At 40.6% G+C, this 13,928-nt stretch overlaps 1 long non-coding RNA gene across 1 annotated transcript; it reads left to right on the top strand.

Moving 5' to 3' along the window:
- The first annotated feature begins 2,076 nt into the window (after positions 1-2,076).
- On the top strand, positions 2,077-12,546 carry LOC128657087 (uncharacterized). Its single transcript, XR_008402085.1, has 2 exons — positions 2,077-2,193; positions 4,146-12,546. It is a non-coding gene; the product is annotated as an uncharacterized LOC128657087 (long non-coding RNA).
- Positions 12,547-13,928: the final 1,382 nt, after the last annotated feature.

The following is a 13,928-nucleotide window of genomic DNA, read 5'->3' as shown; positions in this document are numbered from 1 at the left end:
ATCCCTTGTTGAAAAGGAATACACACATATCCTACACTAGTGGGAGCTAGCTGCTTATTGGTGTCTGCATACATTTGTCTGTTGTGATTGATTAACTAGATGTGTTCATCTAGCTGTGCAATGCTGTTCCTTCAGCAAAGGCTAACAAGATAATGTAGCAAATTTGATAATAGAAGTAAATTAGAAAGTTTTTTAAAATTGTATGTTCTATCCAAATCATTGAAGACCATAATTAAGATAATTTATGTTGAAATAATTTTTATCGAGTATAAAATTGTTAAAACAACAGCAACATCATTCACAATCACGTGTTTGCATAGGCTGTCTTGCTAAGAGAGGCGTCATATGCTGGATACAACATCACTGTTACTCATAATAGTAGTCCAATGGCCATGACCTTGTGCCTCTATAATCTTATAAAATAACGAGCCAGCCTAGTACATTTAACAGCGTACTACAATAATTAACCCCACCCTCCCCCCACCCCAACTACCATCCCTCCCCCCCTCCAGGAGGTGCCAATATAATTAACTAAAATTTTGTAAGCCTTATATTATAAGTATGCCTAGATCTATCCTCTACTACTCTTCTAGAGGTATATCCCTATCTCAAGCCTTCACACTCGTATGGGTCTAATACTTCCATCCCTCGCCATCTATATGGTTATCTCCGTTCCCCCTCCCTCATATATGGTTCTGATCTCAGAATCCAATAAAACCATGTCTTCTGGAACTGCTCTGGTTGTCCCAACGTCCAAGCAGCTAATTCTGACATGGTGTATGTATCTGTTATTTTTCCTACAACCTCTTGCCACGACGGCACCCCAACTTTCCAGTGCAGAGCTATGCATATTCTCAGGCATGTGCATAGTATTCTGATAAACCTGTTAACCGTCGAGTTGAATGGTTTTACCTCCTCGTGTAATAAGGCTTGCGACATCGTGAGGGTCACCCTTTCCTCCAGCAGTCTACTTATCAATTCTGATAGCTGCCCCCATAGTGCCTGAACTCCCTGACAATCCCACCACATGTGCCTAAATGTACCTCTTTCCTTACATTCCCTATAACAATGCCCACTATGCGATGAGACAAAGTGAGCTGTTCTTTCGGGTGTCAGGTACCATCTATACATCACCTTGATGCAATTTTCTCTCATGTCAGCACTAACCAGACCCTTATAAGAATTTAACATTTCATTCCACTCACTGATCTCCCACCTTTCTGATGTGTCTTCCTCCCATCTCTCTGTCATAGCTAGTTTAGACTCGTGTTTAGCTTTCTGTATTAAAATATAAATCCTAGAAATCAGTTTTTTCCCCCTATTTGGTGCCATTACCATTCTTTCCAGCTCTGTGACCTGACGTGGCCTCTTATTTGACGTGTATGCTGCTATTGCTGAACTAACTTGTAAGTACATAAACCAGTGTAACGTTTCCGGCTCAATTTGTTCCCTCATCTGGTTAAACGTGATCATTTTGGAGCTAGGTAGAAAGTCAGCCACCCTATATAGACCCTTATTCACCCACTTATCTACTAATCTACTCAGGTCTTTTGGCAGCAAGAGCTTAACAGGCCTTAACATTGAGTCTGACCTACACAAGTCCATCCCTCTCGCTATCTTATTCCACAGGCATATGGCCTCTAGTGTTATAGGTGACCTATTATTCCCCGATTTAGTGAGTGCCTCTGGGTCCCACAGAATGTCTGCCGCCCTCGAGTTACCCGCAATTTCCGTAATTAAGATAATTTAAATGGGCTATAGTGAGATTTTAATAAGCAAGGGAGAATGGATATTATTTTAAAAATTCACAAAACCCTATAATACGTCTCACATAGGAATTGGTTACAATTGGGTCTGTATTTGCAGCAAGTAAAATAACTGATACTAATTAACTCACTTTACTGCATGACACCGGTTGTATTTACTGTTGTTTCTTACTGATGTGACTGCTAGTAGTGTAGGCTCAGGCGTATTTAGCTTAAATTACACAATTTTTCACATTTTATTTTAAACCATTTTTTAAAAAGATACTACAGAAATTGTAAAGAGTTATTTATTTATTTATTTTTATTTTTTTTTCTTCAGGTGAAAATTATGCTAAAATTTCATGTAACATGGAACAAACAGAAGATCAGTGGCAAAGAAATATGGCAGAAGCTGCAGAGCAGGAAATATGTGACAATATAAGTACAGGTAGGTGAGTGACACGTGAGTGTATTTGAGTGTATATACACAGGTGAGTGTATATAAGTGACACATGAGAGGGATGCAGGGCACAGGTGAGTGTAAGTGTGTGACATGTCTGTGGAAAGCAGGGGATAGGTGAGTGTACATGTATGACATATTTGAGGAAAGCAGGGCACATGTGAGTATACAGGTGTTATGTCTAAGAGAAACAAGGCACAAGTGAGTGTATGTGGCACGTGAGAGGGATGCAGGGCATGGGTGAGTGTAACTGACATGTCTGTGGGAAACAGGGCACAGTTGAGTGTACGTGTGTGACATGTCTTTGGGAAGTAGGGTACATTTGAGTGTACGTGTGTGACATGTCTGAGGAAATCAGGGCAAATGTGAGTGTACGTGTTTGACACTTTAGAGGGATGTAGGGCACATGTAAGTGTTTGTGTGTGACATGTCTGTGGGAGACAGGGCACAGATAGTGTATGTGTGTGACGTGTGAGATTGCATGGCACAGTTGAATGTAAGTGTGAGATGTGTCTGTGGGAAACGGCACAAGTGAGTGGGTGTGTGACGGGTCTTGGGAAACGGCAGAGATGCGTGTACATATTAGTGAACATGCACATCACACGCATACAGGGCACAAGTGAGTGTACGTGTGATGTGTATGTTCACTAATATAGTTTAGTTTACATATTACTTTTTATAAAAAAAAGGATAATCTGGTCTTTATTACAAGTAAAGAATATATGGCATAAATGTAACATTCTTAAACAATAAACAATAATTTATGTTGCATATTAAAGCGCTTTTACACTTAACCCACATTGCTGTGATGTAAATGCTCAGTCTATTTAGAGTTAATTCACTAACTGTGGTGGTTTGATGTTATTTTGGAGATTTGTCACAAGTTGATATCTTTTTGGTTTAGCTGTATTGGGGTCTTTAAAGTGAAGGTAAACTTTGATGAATGAAAGCCCGTTTTTTAAAAATACTATTAAAAACAGGGACACTTTCATTCATCAAAGTTTACAAAGCAGCCATTTTTATTAAAAAAACGTACCTTTTTTCTTTTCACAGCTAGAGCAGCTTACCCCACCTGTATTTCCTCTCTTCACATGTCAGTAATGACTAATCTGGTTTCCTCGAGTCATGGCTTTCCCCCCAGGGTAGTCATTGCCTGAGGCCATGCTTTAATTGGAGGAAGCCGGATTAGTCATTGGTGACATATGAAGAGAGGATTTCCAGGAAGGGGAAGCTGCTCTGGCTGTGCAAAGAAGAGAGAGAGGTAAGTTTTTAATCAAAACGGCTGCTTTGTTAACTTTGATGAATGAGAGTGCCCCTGTTTTTAATAGTATTTTTAAAAAACGGGTTTTGATTCATCAATGTTTATCTTCACTTTAAGCTTTTTCAGCTAAATAATCTTCATCATCTAAATGATATAACAGAATTGCTGAGTAACACAGCTGGCTGGGGAGCTGCTGATTATCCCAGAAGGTGTAGTTGACACGTGAGTGAGATTCTTCTCTCTAATGAAGATTTTTATATTGCTTAGATATACTACACCACCTGGGGCCATTTTCTTTGTTTTTGTTGTTCTAGAGTCATCCTTGTTTTAACCAAAAGCAAGCAAGCATTAGTTACAATTATTTCAACCCATAAAACTATCTTTATATTACTAAAAGTTTCTGTGGACATAATTTTTAAAAGGACTAGATACACTAAGTAGAAAAACAACATTCATTTCTATTTAGTTTGGTTTTGACTAAGTGTGAATTCTTAGAAATGGTCCCTAATGTCCAGTAAATTGCCCTTAAGCCTTAGCATGGAAGCTGAAAAAATGTCTAGTTCTCACAGTGTCTACTACAAGTGTAGGGGAATGACTAAATCAGAACAGTTTTATGTTCTCATTATAAAATAATTTATTTAATTAATAACATTACTCCCATTGTGTTTCTTATTGACAGGGGAATTCACGAACTGCAATAATCATGATCAGACTGCAAAATCAAAGAAGCCACATGGGAAATTTATGTTCTGAATGTGGGAAATGTTTTCTTAAGAAATCACATCTTCTTAAACATCTAAAAATTCATACAGGAAAAACGTTTTCCTGTCCTATATGTGGGAATTGTTTTAACTGTAAAAAGAGTATTGTTGCTCATCAGAAAATTCATACAGGAGAAAAAGAATTTTCATGTTCTGATTGTGGGAAATGCTTTACTCAGAAATCAAATCTTATTCGTCATCAGAAAATTCATATAGGGAAGAAAGGATTTTCATGTTCTGACTGTGAAAAATGTTTTACTCTGAAACTAACTCTTATTAGGCATCAGAAAATTCATAAAGGGGAGAACAGATTTTCATGTTCTGACTGTGAGAAATGTTTTACTCAGAAATCAAATCTTATTACACATCAGAAAATTCATACAGGGGAGAAAGGATTTTCATGTTCTGACTGTGGGAAATGTTTTACTCTTAAATCAAATCTCATTACGCATCAGAAAATTCATACAGGGGAGAAAGGATTTTCATGTTCTGACTGTGGGAAATGTTTTAATCAGAAATCAAATCTTATTATGCATCAGAAAATTCATACAGGGGATAAAGCATTTTCATGTTCTGACTGTGGAAAATGTTTTACTCGGAAATCAAATCTAATTATGCATCAGAAAATTCATTCAGGAGAAAGGGCATTTTCATGTTCTGACTGTGGAAAATGTTTTACTCGGAAATCAACTCTTCTTATGCATCAGAAAATTCATACAGGAGAAAAATCATTTTCATGTTCTGACTGTGGAAAATGTTTTACTCGGAAATCAAATCTTATTATGCATCAGAAAATTCATACAGCAGAAAAAGGCAATTTCATGTTCTGACTGTGGAAAATGTTTTAGCCTGAAAACAAATCTTTATTACATATCAAAAAATTCATACAAAACATTACAGCAATGAATAAACGGCATCTTGCTATATAATTAAAAACTAATATATATTTCATTATGAATAACCTTTGGATTATAATGTATATTGAATAGCAACTATCTTTAGATGGATTTTTCCTCAGAAAGCATTTAAAAAAATAAATCCTATTTAAATTTTTATCCACCCTGTGTGACCCAGTGTATTTGCCATCCGGGGGGAATCCAGGGTCCCTTTGTATGTTTGAATAGCCAAGTGATCACCTTGAGCCTCCATAATATTTTTAATTTTCTTCCTAAATGGAAAGAGTCCACAGCTGCATTGATTACTTTTGGGAAATAAGAACCTGGCCACCAGGAGGAGGCAAAGACACCCCAGCCAAAGGCTTAAATACTCCTCCCACTTCCCTCATCCCCCCAGGCATTCTTTGCCTTTCGTCCCAAGAGGTTGGCAGCGAAGTGTCATAAGTTGTCTCTTATGGAGGGTAGTACTCTTCGACATGGGACAGGAGTATTTAAGTAATGCCCTGAGGAAACCCCATGACGCTGTGGTCACGTGGTGGGTGAAACGCGTGTTGGCAAGTGACGTAATTGGAGCGGATGGCTCGGCCTTGAGACAAACAAGTTTGATACTTTGTTGCACCTGAAGGAAACAAAAGTTGGCGGTTTCAATTAAGATACACCAGTTCTACCTCTCGGAAGCCTGGAGCTTTGTGCTAATTCATGTTGTGTGCTATTGGAACGGAGGGATGGAATACTTTTACCCCTCTGCACACATAACTATATGGCTCATTTGTTAGAAGCATTTCATTCTGTCTCATATGGACGGTATCTATGAAAGGTATTTTGGCAAATTGGAAAAGCCTAGGAACTGTTATTTCATCTGTTTTGTGTTCCTGGAAATAAGATACGACTCACAGTAGCTCCCAAGACAGGAGAACTTTAATATACTGTTCAATCTGCTTGTTATTGAATAATGTTTGTATCCTCTTCATTCATAGTTGCAACATAATATTGGTATACTTTGGACCTTGGAGTGGGGGACCTAACATAGATCCTAATTATTATTTTTCATGACACCAGATACTATGATAAATAGTGGTGCCCTCTGAAATGGTGTTGTTAGGTACCTTCCGGTCCAAACCTACCTCTTAGAGCATGCTCTATTTATGTATTTATTTCGTTATGACCTAATGCATTTTTTGGTTAAATTATCTGAATTTGCAAAACTCTATGACATTTACTGTGCTCTATTCACTATATATAGAGGTGTGTCACACAAACATAGATCCTCATGGTATACTAAGTTGGCTGATTTGTGCAATTTATTGCATGCCAACCTCTGGTGGAGGTGTTGTTTGCGGTATAGGTTATTCTGTACTATAATAGGCAAAAGTCTCAGTACATAAATAGGCTTAGGTCTCAGACTTCAGTTTCAAGATACCTAGCATACGCATCCAATGTACTATTTTGAAACAGCTCCTGTGCATAGTTATAGGCTATTCATTTATCTATTTGGTTGCTAACCTGTCACATGTTTGTAGGAACAATACTGCACTGTTGAATTTTTTGGGCATTATGACCCAAAAATAAAAAATTGAATGCTGAAATCCCTGTCTTTTGTGTAGTTATTTATTTTTGACACTACACATTCTCTCTTTGATTAATAGTGTTATAATATTTAAAGGGTCTGCATTCTAATCCTATACATGAGGTTTAAACCAGGTTAATCACTATACCTGGTGTATTTCTACGGCCTGACTCCCCTATTCTTGTATATATTAGTATTTAAGTAATCCTATCAGTCTCTCAGTGAGAGCCTGGATGAAAGTTAGAGTCCAGAGATGCAGGGAGAGTCTTTCTGCGAAACCATCACAACTCATATTAACAGCTCCACAAGCAATCAGCGTTGTCGAAATTCGCTTCGCTGCCTGCTTTTCTCCCTCTAGTCCATGGCGGAGGCGCTGCTTCTATTCGTCACACTTGAAGGGCTGTGTGCCTGTTCCATGGTGTAGATTCCGGTAAGATTGTTTCATTTTACTTCATCAGAATGTACTGTAACTTATTAATGTTTCCCGTAAGGAACTATCTTGCAGGACTTACTAAGTATGTTTATAGGGCCTCAGTGTGGCTCCTTTGATATCTTGGAATCGAGGGTTAATATCTCCTGAGGGGGATTATTGGACAGGGTTTTTTTTAATCATGTTTGTTATGTGATTCAATCTGCTTATATGTAGTGTTAACTGGGCTCTTAGCTTAGAACATAAAGGCCTTTGGAAGTGACGCAACCTTCTGGTTGGGTGCACTTTTTTTGGACTGTGCGGTTCACCTTGTGACTGGACGTGTTTGCGTTCTGGTCTTCCATTTCCGCACTCCTGACCATGTGGCGATTGAAAAATTAGAGTCTGCTTGTGTCTGGTTCTAGGAGGTGGTTAGTGCCTCAGCCATTGTGGGTGTCAGGTACCGTTTAAGTTTTTTCTTAGTCCATAATATTATATTCTCTTTCTAAGTATGGAGTATTCTGATGCTGACTTGTGAAGAATGCGATTTGGCCCCGTTGATACAGGTCAATCAGTTATGTTCAATATGCCGTGATAGAGCACCCTGTTCCTCGGGCTCGGGGAATCAGGGGTCTGATGAGCCATCCGCCTCTGGGTGTTCTGTCTTCCGAGAGGCGAGTTCCCTACCGCTCCCTACTACTACACATGCGGGTAACCCAGATTATGTTTATCCCTCCTTACAGGGCGGCTTGTTCCCCCCGGAGGTTGCAGCTCATTTTCACTTTCACATATTTTTGGCGATTATGCATCTGCAAAGTCCAGACGTTTATTTGCGTTTGTGCTCGTGCCTGATCATCCCGAGTCTACCAACCTTGGGTGGGCCTATACAGTACCCTGCGGGTGTAGCTGTTCCTGATTGTTGTGCCTTTCGTTACAGAATAGCGCTTCACGTTTTACTCAGACACATTTTTGAGTTATTGTAGGATTCTATCCTTAACAGATACGGGAATCCGCTGTATTCTACTTCGAATGGCTCACCTCATTAGACATGAGAGGATGACGTAATTTCCAAATTGTCTGCTTATTGAGATCTTTCCCAGATTTTTGTTGGAAGATCAGGGTTCCGTTTGGCGGGTCCTGCGGTTATGCCTGTTTTCTTCCTGGGGGTGTTAACCTACGGGTTGCCTTTATATTTTTTTAAAATTTTGATTGTGTTTCCTTCAGGAACTTCTGGGATCAATTCTCTCTGGTTGCTTCTTCGGAAGCTTGTTAAGGTACACATTAGTCCTAGGTTTGTCTGTTTTACCTTCCCCTCTGAGGGAGGATTTAGCCAACTTCACAGTTATGACCCCAGCTGCGGCTGGTCTTGCTGGAATTCAGATCTTCTGTCCTGTGGCTTGTTCAGACACATGGCGCCTGTTCTGCCTGGCTGGTCCGGTGGGGCGCTGAGTGCTCACATTATTTGTGTGTCTTGTTTTTATTTACAAGTTCAGCTAAACACTCTAAAAGGATCCTTATTCAGCACTCAATCTGGTGACTGGGTCAGTGGAGTTCTGCTGCATCGCTCTCTTTGCTCCGATTTTATTGGGGCATAGAGTTTCTTTCCTCTCTGGGGATGATTGGGGGCTTATCACCTCCTTACTGCTGTTTGAGTGGTTCTGCCTTCTGAGGTTCTGGAATTGTCCTTGGACTTTTCCTGCTGTGGTCCTCTTCTTGAGACCTTGCGGACTTCGTCCATTCCTCGGGTTCCTTAGGGGAACCTGGTTCCCTTCGGGAGTTGGTTCCTTTGTAGGGACATGTGCAGTGTGGTCTCCTTGAGCTCTGATTAGGGTTCTACCCGGACCTGGGGGATGCTCTGCATCTTTCTTCTCCTCTGATTTTTGGGGGTGATGTGGAGGCTAACCTTTGTTCGAGAGACGTTGTCCTCGAGGTATCCCCCTTGCTCTTGGTCATAGGTGGCTGTTGCACCTATGGCTCTAGTGACCTTGTTTCGACCTTTGCTTCCTTAGCTCCTTGGAGTGTTGGACTCTGGCAAGGGGGTCTCGTCTTCTGGTCGGGATGTGCAAGTTTTTCTCGTTGTCCATTTTACTTTGGACATTGTATGGTATCTCCTGGGGGTCTGTTTTTTTATCAGATGGGGAATTTCAGTTTCCGGGTTCTTGTTTATTTTGGGGGCTCGGACCTCTCCTCGCTCTGGCTCTTCCGGTGGATGAGTTTTTCACTCGGCATTTCCTTTGTGGATACTGTTGTGGGTTGTACCGGACTGTTAGGATCTAGAGCTGGCCCGGGCTCCCCAGTTCCAGGAAACTTGGGCAGTGTCTTTTGGTTGAGTTAGTTGATCTGGTTCAGTAGACCAGGTTTGTCTAGGTGCCGTTGACCCTTGGGCTTGCATTTTGCCTATGGTCAGTTTCCCTTGGTTGGCTTGCTGAAATAGTGTGATGACTTTGCTGCTCTGCAAGCAAAGGGGTTCGCTGTGGAACCACTGCAGCTATGGTACTTTGTGTGCTAGCCAGTTAGATCTTCAGGGGATTCCTTCCAGGTTAGGGCATTGGAGTTTTGTTCTCTCGGTTCAGCCTACGGCTGTGTCCTGGGGGCAGGTGCTCTATCCTTCCGGCCCGCTTGCCAGCCCCCCTTTGTCTTGGGGGGCTTATATCCTTCTTTCGGAAGTGTGGTCCCTATCTTAGGGCTTCTTCTGGCTTCAGGAGGTTAGGACAGACGGGTTAATCCATTTCGGAGAGAGGTACGCGCTCTGGGTTGTTCTGTCCATTTCGAGAATTGCTTGCTCCGCCTTGAGTCTATGTTGGGACTTTAGCTAGACCTCTAGGTCTAAGGCCTTGTCGACGGTCTCCATGTGGTATTCCGGGTTGACACCCGAGCACTATTGTAATGGCTGTGCCATTTTTTCCGCTCGTTGTTTGAGCCTGGGGGTTTTCTGGTCCCCTGGTTTCAGACCTGTCAATGCTTGGGCTGGCCCGGCAGGAGGCAGATCCTGAGATCTGTTGTTCTCTCAGATGTTGGGGGGCGCATTGGTCCTCGTTGAGATTCTGTGCTCTCCTTTTATTTCGGGACCTATGTGTAGGTCTGGCGGTTTCGGTTGCCTAAAGTGTGCCTTCTGTAAAGGAGGTTTAGAACTCTACATTTTGGTAGCCGCTTCTAGCAAGCAATTTCTTCTGTGTCATTCTGAGGATGGCTGCGTATTCTTGACTCAGGTGTTTACCTCGTCCTGGTCTGCTACATGTAATTTTGCCAGAACTCCTCAAGGTTCTGAGTTCGGATGATGTTTGGTCTCTTTTTTCAGTTGTTCCTAGGCGCTGATTGACTTGCTGCCTGGCAAGTGAAGGGTTGCTCTTTGACGAGTGTTAGCTAGCTGTTCCAATCCTTGCAGGATGTTGGGAGAACTTTTTCTCTGTTCTGCTTCCGGTTCTAAACCTTGTGGTTTCTATTTGGATTGGGCGTTGCCTCCCGTTGTTGTCAGGACCCTTTTAGGTCTTGCGAGCTTGGTTTGATTGGGGTTTTTTCCTTTTATGGAGTTTGTGGTACCTTTCGGTTCCCATTTGGTTCTTACGTGCCTTATTCCTTTGGGAGTTTCGGCGGGGGTTCCCTTCGCTAGTAAAGGGTGTGTGGTGGGGAACCAACTGTTGGGCGACTGTGTCTTCTGGAGGACTGTTGGCTCAGTTGTGTCTGATGTTGCGGTCTCTACCTAGGGTTCCGGGCTATCTGCTGGTCAGTGTCCTTGGGGCCTTTTCCCTTTCTGTTTTTCTCTGCTTCGGACGAAGCAGGGTTTTTTTGTTGGTTAGTGGTTTTCAGGCCTGGTGCCCTCAGAATGGGCCGCCTATTGTACCCTCCCATTTTAGCATTCAGTGTCCTCTATAGCTTGGGTATTGTTTTTCCAAAAGTAATGAATGCAGCTGTGGACTCTTTCCATTTAGGAAGAAAAACATAAATTATGCTTACCTGATAATTTTCTTTTCTTCCGATGAAAAGAGTCCACAGCTCCCCACCCGTCTTTTTTTATATTGGGCGTCTTTGTTTTTTATTCTTCTGGCACCTTTTCACCCAGATATTTCTTCTACTGTTCCTTGTTCCTCTGCAGAATGAATGGGGGATGAGGGAAGTAGGAGGAGTATTTAAGCCTTTTGCTGGGGTGTATTTGCCTCCTCCTGGTGGCCAGGTTCTTATTTCCCAAAAGTAATGAATGCAGCTGTGGACTCTTTCCATCAGAAGAAAAGAAAATTATCAGGTAAGCATAATTTATGTTTTCTGCTTATTTTAGAAATGTTGCCTAATACAACTATAGATCCACAACAGTATTGACTATAGAGTTGAAAAAAAAATCTCACTGTATTGTTTACAACCTTGTTTATTTAAATGGTAATAAAAAGAAATCCATCAGAGAGATAGCAGGAACATTAGGAGTGGCCAAATCAACAATTTGGTACATTTTGAGAAAAAAAGAACGCACTGGTGAGCTCTGCAACACAAAAATGCCTGGCCAGTGGTGGATGAACGTAGGATACTTTCCATGGTAAAGAAAAACCCCTTCACAACATCCAGCCAAGTGAAGAACACTCTCCAGGAGGTAGGCATATCATCCTAGTCTACCATAAAGAGAAGACTTCTCAAGAGCAAAAATAGAAGGTTCCCCACAAGGTGCAAACCATTCGTATACCTCAAGAATAGAAAGGCCAAATTAGACTATGCCAAAAAATATCTATAAAAAAAAAAAAGCCAGCCTAGTTCTGGACAACTTTCTTTAGACAGATGAAACTAAGATCACCTTGTACCAGAATGATGGGAAGAAAAAAGTATGGAGGAGGCTTAGAACAGCTCATTATCTGAAGCATACCACTTTATCTGTAAAACACGGCGGATGCTGTGTGATGGCAAGGGCATGCATGGCTTCCAATGGCAATGGGTCGCTAGTGTTTATTGAAGTGACAGAAGCAGTCTGATAAATTCTAAAGTGTAAAGGGATTTATTGTCTGCTCAGATTCAGCCAAATTCAGCAAAGGTAATTGGACGACGCTTTACTTTACAGATCGACAATGACTAAAAAAAATTTAAAGCAGAGAAGTGTAATATTCTGCAATGGCCGAGTCAATCGAGCATGCATTTCACTTGCTGAAGACAAAACTTATGGCAGAAAAACCTATGAACAAACAATAACTGAAGACAGCTGCAGTAAATGCCTGGCAAAGCATCACAAAGGATGAAACCCAACGTTTGGTGATGTCCATTCGTTCCAGACTTCAAGCAGTCATTGCCTGCAAAGGATTCTCAATGAATTAATAATAATTAACATTGTATTTATGATTTGTTAATTTGTCCAATTACATTTAAGCCCCTGAAATTAGGGGACTGTGTATGAAAATGGTTGCAAATCCTAAATGTTTATTACAATATTTTTGTTCAACCCCTTAAATTAAAGATGAAAGTCTGCACTTCAATTGCATCTTGGTTGTTTAATTTCAAATCCGTTGTGGTGGCGTACAGAGACAGATTTATGAAAATTGTGTCAGTATCCAATTATTTACGGACCTAACTGAATATACATGAGGCATAGGTGTGTGTGTGTATATATATATATATATATATATAGGAATATCTATTTTAAAATTTACAATAAATACACAGTGTGTATTTATATGTGTGTGTATATATGTCTGTAAATACATATATACACATATAAATACATATGTACACACACATATATATATATATATGTTGCGGGTAAAGTCAGAAATTGGGTAATCCTAGCATTACCCGAGAAATCCTAGGATTACCCAAGCAGCTCTGAGTAAAATCCGAAGTAACATCATAAGTCTACTCAGAGCTGTGGGTAAAGCCCCATGTAACATCATAAATCTACTCATCGACTCACCGCATCAAACATATATACATTGCACTGTAATTCCCACATATTCTATATATATGATTAAAGAAAAAAATGACCTGCTTTTTAGCACATTTCAATGACAAATACATTTCTCTTGTTAAGTGTGTTCAGTCCACGGGTCATCCATTACTTATGGGATATATTCTCCTTCCCAACAGGAAGTTGCAAGAGGATCACCCAAGCAGAGCTGCTATATAGCTCCTCCCCTCACATGTCATATCCAGTCATTCTCTTGCAACCCTCAACAAAGAAGGAGGTCGCGAGAGGAGTTGGAGTTTTTACTTAATTATTCTTCAATCAAAAGTTTGTTATTTTAAATGGCACCGGAGTGTGCTGTTTTTTCTATCTCAGGCAGTATTTGGAAGAAGAATCTGCCTGCATTTTCTATGATCTTAGCAGGCGTAACTAAGATCCACTGGCTGTTCTCGACATTCTGAGGAGTAGGGTAACTTCAGAAAAGGGGAATAGCATGCGGGGAATAGCATGCGGGGTCCCCCGCAAATGAGGTATGTGCAGTACAATATTTTCTGGGAATGGAATTGACTAAGAAAACACTGCTGTTACCCATATGATGTAAGTACAGCCTTAAATGCAGTAGTAACGACTGGTATCAGGCTGATAAATGTATGCGCAGTTGAGTTATTTTCTAGGGACTAGAATTTGACTGAGAAAATACTGTTAATACTGAAATAATGCTTAAGCCTTATCTGCAGTAGAAGCGACTGGTAGCAGGCTTACTGATAACTTTAACAAAAACAATGGGGCTCTACTATATCTAAGTAGTGTGTCCAGAAATAAGGTGCGCCTAATTTATGCTATTTAAAAAAAGTGATAATATGGATAGATCCTAAGTGTTATATCTTACAAAAAATAAACAATATGAACTGTATAATTATAAATACAAATACATAACAATAGTCACCACAGTCATAT

The sequence above is a fragment of the Bombina bombina genome, chromosome 4 (genome assembly GCF_027579735.1).
Source record: "Bombina bombina isolate aBomBom1 chromosome 4, aBomBom1.pri, whole genome shotgun sequence".
Lineage (NCBI taxonomy): Eukaryota > Metazoa > Chordata > Amphibia > Anura > Bombinatoridae > Bombina > Bombina bombina.
This window is presented reverse-complemented; position numbering and strand designations above follow the sequence as displayed.